Genomic DNA, 19,691 nt, shown 5'->3' with positions numbered 1-19,691 from the left:
GAGAAAAACAAAGGAAGAAAAAAAGGAAGAGAAAAAAACAAAATAAAGCAAAACAAAAAAAACAAAAGGGGAGAGAGTGAGAGTTAAGTGTTTTGGAGTGTAACCTTAAAGGGGAGTGAGGATGAAGAAAAGAAATAAAATGTAACACTCATGGGTAGTGTAGTTGAAGAAAAGGGAAGCATAAGATGGGCAGAGAATAAACGGACTGAGGTAGAGGAAATAGAAATAATAATAATAAAGGCAATAAGATAGAAGAAACAAACAACAACAATGAAAAATTAGTGGAACAAGTTATAAAGTCTGTGGATTTTTCTTGATTTTGAGAGGTTAACTTCTTCCTTTTTCTTTTCTCTCCCTCTTCCTGGTCGGTGACTCTGTACCCCAGGCTCTGTCTCTGTGTCACACTTAGGTAAGGATTTGCAGTTGATGGGATTCTATGGCAATGTCACATAATTGGCTTTAGTCTTGCTGGTAGTCAAGGCTTGTTGGCGTTTGCAGGGTCCAACAATGAGAGAGTTTGCTTTCCTGGAGTCTCTCTCCTAGTCTCCCCTTCCTGAATTAGCAGCCTGGTGATCCAGCTATAAGGCTGCTACTGCTTCTGCCTGGGGAGTAAGAGGCTCAAAGAGCTAGGAAATCCCCACTCTATCCCCACTCAGTGCAAGGCTTTGGGAAAGGCTCTGGCAGTCAGAGCCTCCAGCATAATCAGGCGGGGCTGGGAGTCAATTGTTGTCAAGGTGACTGTTCAGCGCCTAGCATTCAGTTGGACCACTCAACCCAGGCTTTCCACACTTTGTAGCCTGTTTTGGCTGGGAAGAAGAGGCACTAGTCGCTGCTTGCGACTAGTGTATTATAGTTCTTATTATCTGCCAAGTCCCTGTTTTTAGTGTTTATTCCTGAATATGGAGGCTCTGTCAATCAGAAGTTGCCCCTGCCCCTTTAGCGAGAGGCACTAAAAAATATCACGCCTCTTGTCTTGGATCGCTGAACTGAGAGATATCTTATCAATTAGAGCCCCGTGGGTGTGCAGATTTCGTGGGTTAAGCTAATTTCAGTGATTGGATCCGCAGCTGTGCTCCAGAAAGTATTTCAGGCTGCCCACGCCCCTCCCCCAATGCTTGATTGTTAGCTTGAATGGCTGGGTGAGGTGCCCCGCCCATGCAGAGAATCTCCCAAATAGGAAGACAGCCCTGGCGCCTCTCCCGCTAGCCCTACTGCTGGCGGCTGGGCGCACCAGGCGCACGGGATAATGGGGCATCCTGGGTGTGCAGGCCAGTGGGGCGCTCTGGGCTCGTGGGACGCCCAGGGCACGCGCACGAATGGGGTGCTCCGGGCACCGTTGGCTGGGGACTCTCTCTCGCAGTGCGTGGGCCGCTGGGGACGCTGGCGGTGCTCGCTCTGCGACCAGACCGCGGCACCGGGCGTGCGCCGGTGGCTGCTCGCTGCTCCCGAGTGTGGGCTGACTCACCACAGGCGCACTCCCTCCGCGGCTTGAATGAACGTCCCTGTGGTAGCTTCCTCCACACCCTTGTCTCTCAGATTCAAGTGATAACAGTCCTTTCGCTTTCAGTTTGTGTGGAACTCCGGAATGCTCCGAGGATAAATTTTTCTGTTTCTAGTTGATAAATTTGTTGAGATTTTGGGGAGATCTGTCAGACGCACTGCTTACGGCGCCATTTCTGTGACGTCACTCCCACATCATTAATTTTTAAAGCTCTCTCTGTTTCTCTACACACACACGCACACACACACACATGTGCGCGCACATACACAGGACAAAAGAAGGTAATTAACAAGGTTTATCTATTGGCCATGACTTTGCTGGTCTTACATTGTTTCTAGGTAGATCAGAAAAAGTGACAAAACATTACTAAACTGAGTTATTAATTTTCAGTTAGGAGGTAGCAACTGTAATAATTAAATATTTATTTGATTAAAAGTAGTTATTAAAGATAAATTTGATTTACAGAGCCACAGAGGTTTTCAGAGCATTCTGTAGGCAACTCTTTTTGAATTTGTTATATCCATCAATCAGTAGTCATAGGGCCATGACCTTGAACGTTTCTGTGTCCCTTGGTTTGCTCTCTTAGGGCTCTGGCTCTATGCAGTCCTTCTCTAGGCCTCCCTCTATGTTCTTACGTAAGCTCTGTCAATGGCTGGCCTCCATCTTCCTTATAGTTTTATCTATCAACTTTAGAAATACACAGGAGATAAGGTTGCACTTTAGAAAGCACAAGAAATTAGAATGTCTGGAATTTTAGAGAATATTGGCAGAGGGGGTTATCTAATTTTCACAATAGCTGTCAATTGTTTCAATACACAAGGAAGCCTGCGTGGAGCAGGAGGGGGGCTCTGTCTCTGTTGTGGTGGAAGACACTGGACTTGGTGATAGCCAAACACACTCAGGATGAAAGCCAGGGAGAACTGGGAACACCCTTTCAGAGGAGCTTACTCTCCAGTTTCCAAGAGCATGAATAACATACAGTCAAGTAAGGATATCATTTTTAGATCTCTTTATTGATTATCCCTGTTCATATTTAATCCATTGAGGGGAGGAAAGCGCATGCCCTAACATCACTAGAAGGAAACTAAAATAATATTTTCACCCCTGTTAAAGTTTAGCATTTATTTGTACCACATAGTCGTATATATGATAGTGAGGAAAACAGACTCTGGAGTTGAAGCAGGGAGTTCAGGGTGTGCTGTTTACTGGCTATGTGATCCCTGCCAAGGTGCCTAACTTCGCTAAGCCCCACCTTCTTATCTCTAAAATGGAGCTTTATAGTAGAGAGTTGACATGCCTGGCACTTAGCATTTGGTGAAGCAAAGCCTGATGCATCTTATCAGCTCAGTAAGTGTTACCTATCATTATCGTCAAATAGTAAGACTACCATAATTATTTATTAGCTTAGGTTTATGCCGTGGATCTGGCTGAAGCTCCTCCATGGGGAACTGCCGGTGTGTGTAATGCCAAGCTCCCCCCGTTTTTTCTTTTTTTTATCCCTTAGCCTGCTAACTGTGTTTATCCTCCTTTTCAAATTGAAACAATTTATATAATGGTTTTAGAAGTGAGGTAAGTAGGATGAGATTCATTAGTGTTGGACTGATTTGTGCCTGGCAACCACCTGGGAAATGTCTTCACAACCAAGCCACCTAGCCCCTATGCAGCAATTAATAAAAAATGCTCCAGCTACAGTGAATTCATTTGTTATTATAGTGGGAACATTCAATTTCCTGATCTTTTTTTATTTTCAGCTGCATTAGGCCCAGAGTTTTTTAATATTTTTGTTTGAAAGGTACTATTTACATTTGAAAATACTACTCAGTGAGCCAAAGGCTAACAACTCTGTAGCCTCATTTGAATGAAGCAGCTATGGGAGCCAGTGAAGCTTAAAGGTTCTGTTGAGTTGGAACAAAATGTCATGTACCTGGCCCTGGCCGGTTGGCTCAGTGGAAGAGCGTCAGCCTGGCATGCAGGAGTCCCGGGTTCGATTCCTAGCCAGGGCACACAGGAGAAGCACCCATCTGCTTCTCCACCCCTCCCCCTCTCCTTCCTCTCTGTCTCTCTTTTTCCCTCCCACAGCCAAAGCTCCATTGGAGCCAAAGTTGGCCCGGGTGCTGAGGATGGCTCCATGACCTGTGCCTCAGGTGCTAGAATGGCTCTGGTTGCAACAGAGCAATGCCCCAGATGGGCAGAGCATCGCCCCCTGGTGGGCATGCCGGGTGGATCCTGGTCGGGCGCATGCGGGAGTCTGACTGCCTCCCTGTTTCCAGCTTCAGAAAAATACAAAAAATACAAAAAAAAATGCCATGTACCTGAACTTTTGTATATTAATTAGATAGAAATATTCATCTGTATTAAATTTATACATTAATATCAGAAATCAAATTATTCAGTGATATCAGGTAAATGAAAAAAAGTACCAAACATAACCAATGCCCCTAATTGTTAGCATACTTAGCTAGTTAGTTATTAATAAAAAAGGGAGTAAATGGAATCAGACATTAAACCTGATTGACCAGGAAGCAGCAGCACTCACAGACTCCCCAGTGGAAAGCCTCATTCTCCACCAAACAGAAGCCATTCTCCAAGCAGGCAGGAAGAACCAGCTTTCCAATCTCCCCAGCGAACAACTAGCTGGTTTGCCAGGATTGCCAAGGTGGAGGGATGAAACATAGAGGAAATTCCTCTGCTGAGGCTTGTGTAGTTGGATCCAAAATGGTGATTATGAAGGGGAGGAGTCTAGCCTGGGAAAATCTGGGGGAAAGACTGGATAGGATAAGGGCACAAAACGACATGAGATCCAGGAAAGGGACTGGATAGAAGGGGGCACCAGCACAAGCCTGGGAAGACTTCAGAAGACAATTGGTTGGTTTGAAAGAAAGCCTACCCTTTTCCAAACCCAAGCAGATATAATTAAAGCTTAACAAGGCTCCAGGCCCATTCATTTGTGCACTCTTTCTCTATAGTAGCTGTAAGGGGTGGGCAGCCCTGGGGGCCCAAGCACAGGCCCAAACGCAGTGCCAGTCATGGTTTGGTGCCATTGGGCCTTGGCAGCAGTGAAGTTCTGCATCTCTGGGTTTTGGCCCTCCTAGGCCTGACAGGCATGGGTGCAGGTCTGAGGCCCCGGAAGCTGCACTTCGGCAGTGAGACGGAGCTGAGCCACCTGGCTGTGAGTGAGACACTGGGGGCAGTCCTTTGTTTTTGTTCCTAAGTCTTGCCACCACTGCTCACATCCTCCAATGTATAAGTCCCAAAATGCTTTTCTTGTAACTCCATGGAAGAATCTTATTTCCACGGGCAACAATATCTGTCACTGTGATTACAGTTATATGATACCAACCTAAATAATAAATTTAATTGAAAATTATGTGTTCATATCATCAGATCTATAGATCAAAATACCTGGTTCAAATTTTTATGGATTAATTAGTAATTAAAAAATATTTATTTATTCTAGAGAAGTGAGAGAGAGAAGTGGGGAGGAGCAGGAAGCATTAACTCCCTTATGTGTTTTGACCAGGTAAGTCCAGGGATTTGATCAGGTGACCTCAGTGTTCCAGGTCATTGCATTATCCACTGTGCTACCACAGACCAGGCTTAAATAGTAATTTTATTATAATGGAAAAACAATGTAAATTTAATTCCAAATAAAGCATAGTTGCAATTTTACAGATTTAGAGTCAGTATCTTTCCTGGAGAACCATTCTTTGAAATTAGACCTTGGATTAAGACAGAGAGAAAAAATATAAAATTTATGCTATATTTAATAGACTAATCCGAAAGACTAAAATTTATTTTTACTTATTTTATGACATTAAAAGACTGAAGACTCTATGGACATGAACCCATTCCAAAAATGGGTATTAAAGTCTTTTAATCTGTTATCTGTTATCTATTTTGAAGCAACTGTTTTTACTAGAACACACTGTACTCAGATTGTTTGAGTCACTAAAGCATTCTTTGACTCAACTCCAGTTGTTTTTATACTAGTGTCTTTAGACAATACAGATTTTTAGAAAACATCAAAGCTAACAGGGAAAACAGCAAAGAATGTTTCATAGGAAGACACAGAAAACAAAAAGAACTTGAAAGTGTGGCATGTATGTTCAGCTGTATGCATTGAGAGCCAGTCAGAGGCGGGCACGAAAGCACAGGGAAGAAGAAAACAAATGACTAGATCCAACTACTTAAGGATTAAGTGCCTGGAAAAAAAATTTCTTAATTTGTCAATTAGTAGTTTTTATTTTATTCATCATACAATCAAGAAATATTTTTGTAGTGTCGTCCAGAAGCCAATATGTTCTAGACATTGAGGATTTATCAATGAATCAGGGTAGGGTGTGGCCTAAGTCTGGCTAGGAGACTGGTTGTTCCACCTAAACTTTCAGTAATTGCTAGGATTGTGAGGAGAAACTCTTGTGGAAAGCAATATGCAATGGGACCAGAAACATGGTAGAGTAGGTAGACTGTGGATTAAGGTGGTGGGGCCTTTTCACCACACGCATCCTTTTGGCTGTGAGCACACTGGTCTCTGGCTTCATCTCTAGTTAACACAACAGATATGGTCAAGTGTTAGGAAGGCAATGAAAGAGGAATGTGATGAGACAGAAGTTTGGGGGAGTGAAGCCTTAGGTGGTCAGGAAAGTTATCTCTGAATGGGTGACATTTGTGCTGAGACTTGAATGACAAGAGAGAATAGCTGCAAAGGCCCTGAGGCATGATGTTTTCTGGAAATAGAAAAAAGAAGGCTGGTGAGAACCAATTAAATGTTTAGGAGTATAGTAAAGTTTTTTTTAAGCCATCACGGCTAATTGGTTAACTCCTAGCTCTATCCCCCCAAATCCTTGAAACAACCTAACAACAGTCTATGTTATCAAAACATACTAGTTATTTATTCTTTTAAGAGAGTAGTTTACAACTGTAGAAGTTTTTGGTGGATTATGAAATTTATGTTCCTGGAAAACCTCTATTCTAAAATATTGTGTACTAATAACAAGGTTTATGGGAAAATAGAATTGGTGTAGGCCACTTAAAATGTATGCACCTTTGTAACCAGACCTTTAACAAAAACAGTAACAGTGTCTGAAGGTAAGACAGCTGGGAGCTGCCTCAGGGAATATAAAAAATACACAAGAAAATGGAGTGAATGATGCCTTGCTGACATTGAGACAGCACAACTAGAATTGGAACTCAGAGCAAAGCAAGAAGACCATTTCAAGGTTGGGGCACATCTCTTTGGAGAAAGCATCCAGGGTGCAGGCACTCCCCTGAGAGATAATACAGACCTGAAAGGGCTCTTGGCTGCAGAGCCCCACTCGCCTCTCCTGCTGCCAGTTCTACTTTCCTCCACTCTCATCAGTCAACACAACTTTTGCATTCTACATTGGTAGGATTCCTCTACTTACCAATTACTTATGAACTAATTGGTTTACACACATTGTTGGCAGAAGACTGTAGCTCATTTTTCTTTAGATTTTGTCTAGATAAATGTATGATGCTATAATTCAACTTAGCTTAGTTCAGTGCACTTCTTTTAACTCAATTCAACTAGAATTTATTGAGCGCCTACTTTGTGTAAATTACTTTAATAACAAATTAAAATGTGTTTAATGAAACGCATTTATGCATTATTTAATTCTGGTCCATTCACATGATATTTAATTCTGGAGTCTTCACTTTATTTATTTATTTATTTTTAATTTTTTATTTATTCATTTTATAGAGGAGAGGGAGACACAGAGAGAGAGAGAGAGAGAGAGAGAGAGAGAGAGAGAGAGAGAGGAGAGGAGCTGGAAGCATCAACTCCCATATGTGCCTTGACCAGGCAAGCCCAGGGTTTCGAACCAGTGACCTCAGCATTTCCAGGTCGACACTTTATCCACTGTGCCACCACAGGTCAGGCTGGAGTCTTCACTTTTTATGGTTGTGTTATGTTTAGGTGGGAAGAATTATTTTGACATTGAATGATTTTAAGAAGACCACTTCAATTACCATTTTTCTGAAACAATTGCATGTAAGTTAACTAATTGAAACAAATACAAAGTTTATTACTGTAGTTCATTTTAAATGTATAAGGGAAGTTTTAAAGAGAGAGAATTTTATAGCGAGTGCTCATTAAAATTAAATAGTAGTCCCGTCATTTATCTATTTTCTAAAGTAAGAATGTCTGTTTGAACTGAGAAACACACTTTTAAGAAGAGCCCCTTTGGTTTTCTCTGGTGTGGCATTCTCTATGGTGCGTTCTGAAAAATAGTTATTCTCAGTGGTTCTAATAAGCATCAAGTACAATGGATTCTGGAAGGGAGGAAAAACTATCCCTACCTCTTAGGGTTTCTAGTTGGGCTTGGAAATGAAATCGTTAGGAAGTAGATTAGCAGAAAAGCATACACATTTATTTAACATGAGTTTTATATAACCTGGAAACACTCATAAGAAAACTAAGACCCAAAGAAGTGGCAAAACCTAAATTTCTTTATACTTCATTGAACAGAGATGGGCAATTATAGAAAAGAAATGAAAATAAACGGGGAGACTTAAGGGAGATAAAAACTATTTTAACAAGGTCTGTTGTTGTACAATTTTCTCAGCCTCAACTCCCATCTCTGACGATAAGTTTTTTTCCTCCAGTCACAGGGAGGACAACTCACACATGGGAGTTTTATCTTCTGTTTTCAGAAAGAAAAAGGGAAACTTAGAGCATCCTTTTTTGTACTTGCTGCTCTTCAAGTACTTTTAACTCAAAATAATTCTTCTGCTCAAGTGGCAGATTTTGGAATGGCATACTCTGCCACCCTTTTGGGTACATACCCGAGGAAGTCCGAAAATACCGGTTAAACAGAGCAAAACACGTACCTTCACTATTAGACTTTAAAAAGTTTCTAATAGTTTAATGGGCCTTGTAAATCTCCAAGAAAGACATATGTTACATACACAAATGAGTCCATGAAACTCTTCATGGAATATCATGTGAGACTGGTGTTCTAAAAACATATTTTGGAAAATCTTCATCTGTATTACAGAATTTGTAAGTAAATAAAGCATTTCTATCTTTTTTCTTTCCTTTCTTGACTGTAAGAACAAACATAAACAAGGCTATAAACTGACATCATAACTTCAGCATATTGCCATCTAAATTATTCATAAAACCAACCATGTCTGTAGGGAATTTCATGTTGTGCAAAGCAGGTAGTATCAACCAATTTTCACTAATAAATTGTGAGGACATGACTAGGGCTGGAGTATGCTGTATAGAGATTTAGGAGGAAGTGAAGCCACAATAGATAAATTTAATAGTTTGAATTTAGTATTATAGTGTTTGGGAAATGTTTCTTTTTTTTTTGACAGAGACAGGGAGAGAGTCAGAGAGAGAGAGACAGATAGAAACAGACAGCAAGGGAGAGAGATGAGAAGCATCACTGCAGCTTCTTAGTTGTTCATTTATTGCTTTCTCATATGTGCCTTGACCGGAAGGCTACAGCAGAGCGAGTGATCCCTTGCTCAAGCCAGTGACCTTTAGGCTCAAGCCAGTGACCATGGGGTCATGTCTATGATCCCACACTCAAGCCAGCGACCCTATGCGCCAGCGACCCTACGCTTAAGCTGGTGAGCCCTTGCTCAAGCCAGATGAGCCTGCACTCAAGCCAGTGACCTTGGGGTTTCGAACCTGGGTCCTTTACATCCCAGTCCGATGCTCTATCTACTGTGCCACTGCCTGGTCAGGCAGGAAAATGATTACTTGAATGTGATTTTGTTCTTTTTCATTCTGTCAATAGTAAGTTAATATTTGTGTTTACACTAAAATTCCCTTTAACTTACTTATTTGCTTCTGCCAATTTTATGTATAAATTTTTTAACCAGGGTGTGGGGGAGAATGTCATTTTTTCCCCCATTTTACAGTCATATTATATGTGATACTTGAATCCCTATCTAAGCAGGAAATCGCCAATTTTAAAAGATCTAACAATGAGCTTATTTTAAGTTAAAATTAAAACTATTTACTTTATCTTGTTAGATTCTTCTCTACTGTCATGTCCTCTGAGAAAACACATAAAACAAAGTTAGTAGAGGGCTAAAAGATCACCAGATGAGGCCAGGAAATTTGTATGATCTAATAAAGAACCCTCAATAATTCTATAGCTTGCTTAAATAAAATGATATACATAGTTTCATGTTTATAACCCTATATACAAATTCTTATATTTCCTGAATATCAAGAGTGATTGAGCTATACTGAGGAAAAAAATCAAAACAGTCTACACACAGATATCTGGATATTAAAACCATTTGTTGTTAAGAAGACTCATTTCTAACGGGAACAGAAGCTAGATGGAGACAAATCTAAGCACTGATTTGTCTTTAGAGCTTTTCCTCTTCAAAACACTATTAAGCTTATGCAAATTTTGTACAAATTAACACCTTCATTTGTTGTAGTAATACCTCATCTTCACAGACAGTAGCTTCCATAGTTTGGTACATAAATTAAATGTTGAAACTCTACTACATGTCCTTTTGTGCTCCATAATACTTTGTATATATATTTATTATAGCACTTTTCACAATATGATATAATTATGTGATTAGATCTTCACCCCACTGGATAGGATCTAGATCTCCTTTATTTTATATTCCTAGTGCCTCGGACAAAGACACCTATGTGGTAGGTGCACAAAAATGTTTTTCTGTTTTTAAATAAGCAAATGTATCTCAGTCTTTGTGAAAGATGTATGCTTGTCCAATGCATTTTAATTGATTTTGCATTATTGTTCATTTTTTAAATTAATAAACTTTATTTTTAGCAGTTTTAGGTTCATAGCAAAACTGAATAGAAACCGAGAGTTCTCATATACCTGTTTCCCTACACATGGACAACCTTCCTGCACAACAATGGTACGTTTATTTCAATCAATAAACTCACATTGATACATCATTATCACTCAAAGTTTATAGTTTACATTAGGGTTTACTCTTGGTGCTGTACATCTTATAGGTTTTGATCAATATGCAATGCTGTGTATCTACCATTGTAGTATTGTACAGGATAGTTTCACTGCCCCCCAAATCCTCTGTGGTCTACTTGTTCATCCTTATCTCCTCCCTAACCCCTTTCTGCTGCCTCTAAAGTTTGCCTTTCCCAGAATATCATACAGTTAGAATCATATAGTATGTAGCCTTGGAGTATTAACTTCTTTTATTTCATAATATCCATTTAAGTTTTCTCTATGTCTCTTTTTTTTTCTTTTTCCTCTTTTTTTTTTCCTTTTTTTTTTCTTTCTCTATGTCTCTTAATGGCTTGATAGCTCATTTCTTTTCGGTGCTGAACAATATTCCATTGTCTGAATGTACCATATTTTATTTATCCATTTACTAAATGAAAGAAATCTTGGTTTCTTCCAAGTTTTGGCAATTATGAATAAGGTTACTTCAAACATTTGTGTGCACATTATTTCCAATTTTTCAATTACTACTGACATACAATACTACATTAGTTTCAGATGTACACTATATATAGTGATTAGACATTTACATAGCTTATAAAGTGGTCACTCTGATAATTCTAGTACCCATATACACTGTACATAGTTATTACGATAGCATTGACTATATTCCCTATACTGTACTTTACATTCCCGTAACTATTATTGTGACTGGCAATTTGTACTTCTTAATTCCTTTCTGTGTGCAAATTTTTTGAGTAGACATAAGTTTTCAACTCTTTTGGGGAAATATCAAGAAGCTTGATTGCTGGGTCATATGGTAAGACTACATTTAATTTAGTAAGAAACTGTCAAACTGTCTTCCAAAATGGATGTATTATTTCACACCCTCATCAGCAATGTTGCTCCACATCCTCACCAGCATTTGATGCTGTCAGTGCTTTGGATCTGGGCATTTTAATAGGTGTGTAGTGGTATCTTAATCTTGTTTTAATTTGCATTTCCTTATTGATATATGATATAAAACATATCTTCGTTTCCTTAATTGCCATCTGTATATTTTCTTTGATGAAATGTCTGTTCAGATCTTCCGCCCATTTTTAAATTGAGTTGTTTGTTTTCATGTTACCTGGTTTTAAGAGTTCTGTGCATATTTTGAATAATTATACTTTATCAGATGTATCTTTTGTAAATATTTTCTCCCAGTGTGTGCTTGTCTTTTCATTCCCTTGACAATGCCTTGAACAGAGTCAATGTCTTTAATTTTATTGTAATCTAGCTTCTTAGTTATTTCTTTCTTGGATTATGCCTTTGGTGTTGTATCTAAAATATAACTTCCATACCCAAGGCCTTCTAGATTTTCTTTGTAGTTATCTTCTAGGAGTTTTGTAGTTGTGTTTTTTACATGCAGGTTTATGATCGATTGTTTTTGCTGCATCCCACAAATTTTAATTAGTTGTGTTTTCATTTTCATTTAGTTAAAAATATTTCTAAATGTCTAAAGACTTCTTTGATCCATGTGTTATTTAGAAGTGTGGAGTTTAATCTCTATATATTCTGGGATTTCCTAGTTACGTTCCTGTTATTCATTTCTAGTGTAATTCTATTGTGATTTGAGAGCAGACTTTGTATAATTTCCATTCTTCTAAATTTGTTAAGGTGTGCTTTATGGCACAGAATGTGACACATGTTGGTGAACGTTCTAGGTGAGGTTGAGGAAAAGTGTATTCTGCTCTTGTTGGATGAATTAGTCTATAGCTGTCAATCATATCCAGTGACTCATGGTGCTGTTGAGTTCAATTATGTCCTTACTGATTTTTTTGCCTTCTGCATAAGAAAATTTTTCCTCTGATATTTACTGTGAGGTTTTAGTAGAGCTCCTGGAAGTAGAACTCACAATGTATGACATACACCTTGTGCGAGTCCTTATGGAATTTTAAATTCTCTGACTGGTTCATAATGTACCTCCAGAAATTCATTAATTATAGTTTAGGTTTTCCTACCTTGGCACTGGTTTCCATGGCAGTTTCTGTTTGTGGATTTCTGCTTCAGTAAGTTGAGATTCTCTGTATTCTCTTCTTCAGTCTCTCATTTTTAGGGCAGTGGTTTTCCCTGTGATGTCACTTCTCTGATGTATCTAGGAAGAGCTTTTGATTTTTGAGTTTGTTCAGCTTTTTACTTGTTGGGATGAAGTGGCAACTTTAAAGTTTCTTGTATGCTAGGCTGGATATTTTCTTGTTTCTTATGATTTATTTTTAAGGTATGTGTGATCCCTCGTTTCAGCTCTTCTTAAGTTTCTCTTTGTTGCTGTGGAATAATTGTTAAGGAGCTATGAATAAATTCATATGTATTTCTTGAAATTCACAGCTTTTTCTGAAGTTAAATTCTGTATTTTTATAATGTTTACTAACCAAAAATTTTTTGGATGACTTAAGCTTTCTTTATAATAAGTATTATCCACTTGTGATAAAGAGGAGGGCAGATGGCTGACAAACTTAAATTCTGACCTTTCAAAGTCAAGATTAGAAAATGAACCAATCGGCCCTGGCTGGTTGGCTCAGCGGTAGAGCGTCGGCCTAGCGTGCGGAGGACCCAGGTTCGATTCCCGGCCAGGGCACACAGGAGAAGCGCCCATTTGCTTCTCCACCCCTCCGCCGCGCTTTCCTCTCTGTCTCTCTCTTCCCCTCCCGCAGCCAAGGCTCCATTGGAGCAGAGATGGCCCGGGCGCTGGGCATGGCTCTGTGGCCTCTGCCTCAGGCGCTGGAGTGGCTCTGGTCGCAATATGGCGACGCCCAGGATGGGCAGAGCACCGCCCCTGGTGGGCGTGCCGGGTGGATCCCGGTCGGCACATGCGGGAGTCTGTCTGACTGTCTCTCCCTGTTTCCAGCTTCAGAAAAATGAAAAAAAAAAAAAAAAAAGAAAAAAGAAAATGAACCAATCAGAATGTTTTACATTTTTACTTGGTTTTACAAAGTCTGAAACTCACATTTCTTCCTAATGTTTTTGTTTTTCACAAACTAAAGAAATTACATTTTTCTCTAAACTTGTAAGTTAATTGGGTTACTTCTAATAAAATTGGTCCTCTGACAAAGCACATTCCTTTCCCCCTTAAAGAAAGGCATGGGAAGGTATAAAGGCTGTCAAGTTTCTGTGGGCAACTGTGATTATTGTCATAGTCAGGTCTAGGAAGTTCAGCATGGAATTAACTTTATACATGAAAGTTCTTTAGAAAGAGGACTCAGGCTGTAGCCCATGGCTCAGTGGATAGAGTGTCGGCCTGGTATATGGACATCCTGGGTTTGATTCCTGGCCAGGGCACACAAGAGAAGTGACCATCCTTTTCTCCCCTCCATTACTTCTTTTCTCCCTCTTTTCCTCCCACAGCCAGTGGCTTGATTGGTTTGTGGTGGCCCTGCGAGCTGAGCATAGTTGGTCCAAGCATGTCAGCCTCAGGTACTAAAAATAGCTCGGTACTTGAATATCAGCCCTAAATGGAGTGTCAGGTGGATCCTGGTCAGGGTGCATGCAGGAGTCTGCCTCACTATCTCTCCTCCTCTCACCCAAAAGGAAGAAAGAAAGAAAGAAAGAAAGAAAGAAAGAAAGAAAGAAAGAAAGAAAGATCTCAGCAAAACTAGTTTATAGCCATACTCTCTTGGAGCACTTAGACACTTCTGTTTGCTCTATGACCACATATCCAAACTTTCTAAAACAATTCTCTTTTTATGTATTTTTGTCCTTTTTAAATAAAGGTGTTACATTAATTATTAATAAAATGACCTAATATTTATCTTTTCATAGTTTAAATCTAAGTGAATTAATAAGTCAGGATAGAATATATTGATAGTATGATTTTTTTCCTTTAGAAAGTGAAGGTAGTAATGTTTTTTACATGGAATATGAAGAATAGTGAATTCATAATTTTTCCTTTCTTTTCCTCCATTTCCTCCCTCTCTGCTTCCCTTTCTCCCCCATCAGCAGTTATTTATTAAATGTACATGTAAGGCACCCACAAAGTATGGGTCTTGTTATTTTATTTTTAAAATTGGTTTTTGTTGTATAACAAAGGGAATTTGGGGAGGCTTAAAATGCAGAGGCAATGAAGAACAAAGCAAGCAATAAATTCACTCAATAAACCAGCCAGGGAGGTCATCTCTGGTTTCTTCTCTCCATGCCTTCCTCAAGAAGGGAAATCTCAATTTTTTTGGACTCCAACACAAATTTTCACTCACATACAAATCTTTCTGGTACTTCCTGGGAAGATCTGAACCATAGTTCATTCTGAATTCTCAGTTAATTTTTACCGAGTTAAAATCTGTGTTCTGTGATTAGCTCTACCAATCATCTGATCCAGTTCTGGTTACAGTCCTGTTCTTTAATTTTTCCTTTCAAAGAATCTCCATTTCTAATTTCAATAAAACATGGTATTTCTCAGACATCAAAAATTTGCTGCTTGAGTTTTATTTGTAAGTCTCCTGGGTGAATTCTGACAAGGTACTTACTGTACATGAGACAAATAAGTAATTCAGTGGTGCTACATTTCATTACAACATTGTCAAGAGAGGGAGAGTTCTAGGAAGCTGTTCCTAGCTTACTTCAGTGTGCTGGAGGGAAAAGGAAATAAGTAGGTCTCCAATTTCTGCTCCTTATCTGTTATTTTGCTCAAAAGGAAAACATGCCTTTTAGGTAAGAGCTTCTCTAGTTTGTTTTTTCAATTTTAATATGCTTGCAGCAGGAGTTGTACCTCTGTGTTCTGCACAGTGTCTGCCTGTCTAGACTCCACTGAAATTCCTTTTACCCCCACTCCTTATTTAGTGCTGTGTTGCTAGCTTTTCCACTTATCCCACATGACTCATGGCTGCGCTATAGCCCTGTGACTTTGTGGTGTATTTGATTCACACTGTGCAGGTTATGTAGGATGTTCTAAGGTCTCCATGTCCTTTGAGTCTGAGCCTTAATTTTTTTTTGCATAATGAGCTTTTGGACTGAAACATTCAAAGGCATATACCAGTGCAGCTGCATTGAGGATTAGTGATGTCCACGTTGGTACTTTTCTCTAAATATAAAGGTTGGGCAAAGATAGTAGAAATAGAAATAAATATGACAATCTGGCCTGGGGCTGTGGGCTCACACAGAAGAAAAATGTATTCAACATTAAAAGTAATTAAAAAGAGGACAAAATAATAAACAAAAAAGGCCTTATCTTGACAAAATGCAAGCTGGCATTTCTGGTGGTAAATCAATGATACCTCATATATTTAATGGATGAGATACATTAGAAAGAAATCAAATGCATTAAGTGTTATGTGGTGAAATAAAGAAAGAAATCTAGGAAGATTACTAATATATTAAAGTATGACTCCAAAAGTCACCTTGCATGCCCAGCTGAGGAACCAGTTTGCTACATGTCTGGGATTCATAAAAATCCTGGAGTTCCTGGCTTGGGTATGAGTTGATATTCATGAGTGTCTGGGAAAGTTTGGTCATCTGGCAAGAGAATGGAGGGTAGATCTGTTTGAATTAACTCGCTTCAAGGGTTTTGCTTAATGAAAGAAGGAGAAAGTTTTCTTAAGAGCTTACAGCAGTGTGGCATTTCCCTCAGCTGTGGACCTCTTGTTAGCATTAAGGGCTTGAGTTTGAACCCTGTGAAAAAAGGGGCCATAGCAGAAATGAATGGCTGTTTTCCTGAAGACCTGAGATGCTCTCATGACTGTAATAGTGGGAAGAAGGTCTGCACTGAGACTTAAGGGACATCTTTGGTCTTTGTTGCAGATTTGGGAAATCCAGGAGCCTATTGCCTTGGCCCTAACAGCTGATGAATCACTGCCAATACCCACAGGCCAATATGATCTGGGAAGCTCACCTTAAACTGTTTGCCTTAGTTGGTGCATAGGAAGATAGAAGGGATAGACCATCTAGGAATGACAAAGATTTTACAGAATAACAAGGAAGCATGGGCCATCCATTGACTTCACCATGAGGACACAAACATTCCAGGAATTCACAGTAATCCTGGGGCAGGCATTAGGCTTCTTATAATTTGAGACATGGAACTTAGAATCTAATTATTATTATTATTAATTATTATTTTTAAAGTTTTTAAGGAAACACTTTGGTGCCTCCTACCTTCACTCCTTTCTTCCATCCCTTCTTTCCTCTTTCTACCTGTTCATTCCTTCCATGCTATTAAAAATAATGCAGACTATAGTTATTTTCCCGTTATTATATCTTCGATTTATTTTTTGTTACATTTTTATGTTACTGAATGGGCCTTGAGGATTGAGTAGACATTGCCTGGGGACTTTTAGTGTCAGCTGCATCCTTAAATCATCCATACTGGCCCTGCGCATATATTGATTTTTTTTTCCTTTGCCTGAGTATTCATTTCCTGCATCTATTCCCTGATTTTTTGTTGCACACTTACTTTATTACTCTCCGCTCAGGTGGAATGGGCAAGGCTGACCATGACCTTAGCTTTTCATATGGCTCAGGATTTGGACATGAGGACCACATTGCCCTGTATTTTTGTTGGAGCAGTTGCAAAAGAGGTGTGCTCTCTCCTGCTAGGATTTCTAACCTGGAGCTGGAGATGCTGCTGGCTAATTTTGCCACTATTCTGGAAGAGCCAGCCCAAGAATAAAGCCAAGAAGAAGAGAGTAGATCCAAGAGGAGCAGAGCAGGTTCTGACTCTATTGCTGAACTTTGGACCTAGTCATTCCAGATGCAGGTTTGTAAGTCAAAATGGACGTTTTCAGCCTAAGCAGATTGAACTGGGTTTCTGTTACTTGAAGTTTCCAGAGTCTGACCAAACATAGTACCTAAGCCAGCCACACCTGCTGGTGCTGTGTTAGGCAGCTGATTAGTTGAAAGAGATTATGCTAGGGGACTAATGTGTCTAACACAGATATCCTAATAGATATCTGAGGACAGTGTGATCTGGCCTTCTTAGGGACAGGGTTTGGGGATGTCAGGGAGTGCCAGTGTCCCTCTGATCATTAGAACCCTTCCCCTCTTGCATAAACTTAACCCCTTTCAAGTCTATATGTAGGTTTGGGACAGAATTTGAGGATTTAACACTGTTAGAGGGCCATTGTGAAATGTTGTAGCTCACCATGGCTGTCTTTTCATTAGCAGGTCCTGCGCTAGCAAACACATTTGCCTCAGCTATACCTTGACTTACCCAAATTGTCTTATTAACGATATTCTCGCTGAAAATGGAAGGGAGCAGAACAGTAGCTCTCATGATTGGAAAATGAAAGCCTTTCCACCTTTTTCTGCCTCTTCCAAGAGACTTGTTTTTAAAAGTGTGAAATTCTCAGGTATATGCTGTCTTCTATTCTGTGTACCTGACTGCTTCAAGGATATAGGCCAAACTAGAGAGTGTTTAGAGAAGAAAAATATAATTCTGTGCCTCAAAAAAGCAGTCTCATATAGAGGAGTTTTAGAAATTCAAATGTGTGACTCTTAATTCATTAAAGATAAAGGCAGAACATGATTACAGGTTCTAGTTATTTAGAAAAGTTTGGTCTTTCAGTGTTTCAAGAAGCAACTGATGGCCACAGGTGGAGGAAATGAGGTGGAGTGTTACATAAGAAGGCAGGTCTTTGTGTTACACAGGAACCACTGCCAAGCATTAGAAACTGGCCCTTGAAATCAAACCAGTTTGAATTGTTGACCTAATTCAGCCTTGTTCGCTGCAGCTCTGTCAAGCGGACCAATATTGGGACAGATTTTTCTGTTGAAGACAATTTTCCTTGCATTGTCAAATTGTTTCTTAAATCTAATAAAATGTCTTCTAGTCCCCTTTTAGTGCTCAGGTTTAGAAACAAAATTTTAAAGATAATATTGCAGATATGCAGCCTCAGCCATTAAATGATGTTGAAGACGAAGTATGTCTCACTGTGGCCCCTTATGTATAAGGTGTTAATTTAAATTGTGTGTATACACCTAAAGTGTGTGTGTATGTGTTTACTTCAGGTGCTTAGAATTGGATTAATTATAACTCTTGGTTTATGACACAATTTCATTATTAGTCCATGAATAGACAATTTTTTTTTCATTTACTTGGCTTTTGGAGGAGTTGGACTGTATCTTCCCCTAACCTCTGACATTTGGCATGGTCGTGTGGCTTGCTTTGGCCAACAAAATGGGACGAGAACCGGTGCATCATTTCTGAGCAGAGGCATTAAAAGAAGAGTCACACATCCTTTACACTGCTTTGGTGGTTATGAAAACGTTCACCTGTTCAAGCCTGGATCCGTGAATGGCTATGATAAACAGACCCTCCCTGTTAACATGCATTAAACATGGAAAATAGACAGGAAATATACTGTAAGTGAATTGTGTTAGAGATTCTGGGTTGTTAAAAAAGCTAACCTCGCCTGTGCCAGTTAATAAGCCATTGTCTCTCAGTGCCAAACCCACCCTTCTCTAGCCTGTGTTTTTGGGCCTGGGATTTTGCTAACCATTTTCCTCCTTGACCAGCTGGCTCCTTTATGTTCCACTGATAGGGGCTTGTGGAGAGAAAGAAAGAGGAGTAGCACAAAGGAACTTCTCCTTCTTGGTTTGCTTCTTGTTTCTGTTCGTATTGCTTCAACATGGTCTCACCTTGACAGCCGCAGTTGATCGTTTTCCATCTTCCTCAAGCAGCTTCAGGACTAGCTTCATTTTGCCCCGTTAGAAGGACTAGCACAAGCTGGATAGGGTCCCCTCCTCAGACTCCATGAGGACCCTCTTCTGTGCTTCTAGGATCGGATAATCCTGACCTTTCTTTTTGTCCCTCTAACCCTGAGGGTGGTAGCTGACAGCTGCAGTCACCATATCTACGCTACCTTTATGTGCTCTCTTGTTTTTTAATTCCTCAAATACTTATTTAACAATTCCCTATATTAAATTTTCTCTGTTAAAATAATTGGTGTGGTTACTGTTTTTCTGAATGGATCCTTGCAGACACACAGACTGATGTAGTCATTTTTAATAATGTAATAAGAACTCATAAATTTGCAAAATATAGGTTTAGTGAGATTTAGGAATGAAGATTTTATATTGAAAAGTGGTCCTGCGGTCTTCCTGACGTAGTTTCTGGGCATGCAGTCTGGGCTCACAGATCAGGTAGCGAGTAAATTACATTTACTAAATATGCATGTTTGGTCTCAGGCGTCTTTGGGTAATATGTGAAATGGAGTTTTTATCTTTCTACAATTTAACTTTTTAATTTAATTTATAACTAATCCCAGGGTGGAAAGAGAGTCAACACAGAA

This window comes from Saccopteryx bilineata, chromosome 5 (assembly GCF_036850765.1).
Source record: "Saccopteryx bilineata isolate mSacBil1 chromosome 5, mSacBil1_pri_phased_curated, whole genome shotgun sequence".
NCBI lineage: Eukaryota > Metazoa > Chordata > Mammalia > Chiroptera > Emballonuridae > Saccopteryx > Saccopteryx bilineata.
This window is presented reverse-complemented; position numbering follows the sequence as displayed.